The 2,571-nt window shown below is 47.1% G+C and overlaps 1 long non-coding RNA gene across 1 annotated transcript; it reads right to left on the bottom strand.

The window, feature by feature from the left end:
* Window positions 1-135: 135 nt before the first annotated feature.
* Window positions 136-2,185, bottom strand: LOC123254491. The gene is made up of 3 exons (XR_006506675.1): window positions 2,128-2,185; window positions 1,182-1,199; window positions 136-213 (listed from the first exon to the last, which is right to left on the bottom strand). It is a non-coding gene; the product is annotated as an uncharacterized LOC123254491 (long non-coding RNA).
* Window positions 2,186-2,571: the final 386 nt, after the last annotated feature.

Genomic DNA, 2,571 nt, shown 5'->3' with positions numbered 1-2,571 from the left:
CTCCTCCTCCTCCTCCTCTTCCTCCTCCTCAGGAGGCAGGCCAACGGGGGCCCCTGGAGGCTGGTTGCCAGGGAACAGCAAGAGGAGGACGACGATGGCTGAATGTGAAGCAGCAGAGCCGAAAGAAGATTCCTTACCCAGATTTTCCCGGAGGAGCCAGGTCAGCACTGAGTCTCGGTAGGGGATGAAATCAGTCTTTTTCTTCTTTTTATTCTGCAGGAGGAAAAGGAAGATCCAAGGAGGTAAAGCCTGTGAGCCCCTTGGCAGGTAAAAGAAGGGTATGAGAGGTGGATGGGGGCCAGCCAAGTGGCTTGTGCCCAAGCCCAGGCACCAACGAGAAGCACAATGGCGGCCAAGAGGGTCCTTTCCACCTATCTCTCCTGCAGACACACAGGACATTGTTGCCTCCCTTGGCAGCCTCCATCTGGGGCTGAGATGGGAGGGACCAAGTCCCTGGAGGTCACATCCCATCAGAGGCCCTCTGGGACTCAGAAGTGCCCTTGCAAGACAGGTACACGAGTGGGTGGGATCTCTATGCTTTGCCTCCTAATTGCCAGACTGAGAAGGGTGGTCCACAGCCCCAAGGGGTCTTTGGGTTTCATCATAGAGGTTATTGCTAAGTCTTTGTGTCATTCATATGGAGAGATAACTGAGGACCCAGCGAGCTCCAAGCCCACTGTTGGATAATACTGGGCAGGAGACAGCAGACACTATTGGATGATTAGGGTCTCTCCTAAAGGAATCTAAGAGGTCACCTAGCCCATCTTATGATTGTCAACCATGAATTCTGCCTTTAAGGTATCTAAAAATAGATTTAAATAATGTCTTCAGCAATCCATCATCCATTGATTTTATCCAGGATTGTGATTTTAAATGAGCACTCTTATACTTTTTCTGTTTTATCTCAGTCATCCCCTGGGCTGGGGAAGTGATGATTCCAGGTATTATGGGAAAGTAATCAAGGCACAGGACCATAAATATTCTGATCCATGAGGGCAGAAGTGCAAGGCTGGGAGAAATCTAGCCTAGTGGTTTTCCTATTAGATGACCCTGAGTTCCCTCCCCCACCTCAAGCTTTCTTTTTATCCTTGTTCCCTCCCTTCCCACAAATCCTATTTTTTTCTCTTCAAATATATCCCTCTTAGAAAAGAACAAACAAAAGGAAACAGAGAGCTACAAACCTTGTTTGGTCCAGAATCCTGGAGGAAAAAAGAAACAGAGAAACGAACTTAGAAATGCTAAGAAAAGCAAATCATGAGCTGAAAGGACTTAGAGGCCAAAGTGATCAACTGGGGAATGAATTGCTGGCATCTCTAGACTAAATCATCCCTCTAGACCAGCTGCCTCTTGCTCATGCTGGCCTTGGTAAGTGAGCCAAGGAGAAAATGGTTGTTTCAACAGCTGTCTGTCACATATAAGAAAATAGCAGATGGAAGGGATTGGAAGGCCTCCCTGTGACGCAGGCTTCTGATTCCACTCATAATCCCAAAATGTCCTCTGGGAAGGAGAAAAGTTCCCTGCAGCCATGGGAAGAAGACCACTGGATCCAAGGCTAGAAGGTTTCAGAGAAGGAATCTCTGGCTTTCAAGAGGGTCTGAAAGGAGTATCCAAGAAGAAGTCCTTCCCCCTAGGTCCCACCTGCCTAGTATTTAATTTTAATTTTAATTTTTTTTATTTTAAACCCTTAACTTCTATGTATTGACTTATAGGTGGAAGAGTGGTAAGGGTGGGCCATGGGGGTCAAGTGACTTGCCCAGGGTCACACAGCTGGGAAGTGTCTGAGGCCAGATTTGAACCTAGGACCTCCCGTCTCTAGGCCTGGCTCTCCATCCACTGAGCTACCCAGCTGCCCCCGACACCTGCCTAGTATTTATCTCAAAACTTCTGTATAGTTCACATTTTGGCTAAAGAAGAAATTGACACTGGACATGGCCTGGTCCTACCAGATCTTCAGGAAATAAATCCTTTTGATCTTTAGAAAAGATGGATCCAGGAAGCTTTAAACTCTCCTCTGTCTGTATCTTAGACCCATAGCAGGGTTAGCCAGATGGAGCCTACAGCCAGAGATCCTTCTTCACTAGCTTATCTGTTTCCTTGAATAAAAAATAGCCCTTGAACCAAACTCACCATTTCAGCTAGAGCAGAGATGACCTTTCCCAGTGTGGTCAAGGACTTGTTGATGTTTGCTCCTTCCTGTTGGAGAAAAGAAAGCCTCAATGGTAGAAAATGAATTGAAATCGATTTCCTTTGGAAACCCCATTTTAGGGTCACTGTTCTGCTCAAGAAGCATTGGTGGTTCCCTATTCCCTCTGGCAAAAGATGCAAACTCCTTTACTTGGTGTCTGTGACCCTTCACAGTCTGCCTCCAGTCTTCCCCTTTAAGCCTCCCTTTCCATTACTCTGTCTAACACACTCTGTATTCCTGCCTGCTTGCTGCCCTCCAAATAGGACATTCCATCTCCCATCTGCACACCCCCATGCTTGGAATTCACATGTACATGCACACGCATGCGTATACTTGGATATGTGGCTGACCAGAGCCATACTCAGACTGTCCGAGATGGCAAAACC

The sequence above is a fragment of the Gracilinanus agilis genome, unplaced genomic scaffold (assembly GCF_016433145.1).
Source record: "Gracilinanus agilis isolate LMUSP501 unplaced genomic scaffold, AgileGrace unplaced_scaffold23283, whole genome shotgun sequence".
NCBI lineage: Eukaryota > Metazoa > Chordata > Mammalia > Didelphimorphia > Didelphidae > Gracilinanus > Gracilinanus agilis.
The sequence above is the reverse complement of the archived record's forward strand: the minus strand, read 5'-3'. Positions and strand labels throughout refer to the sequence as shown.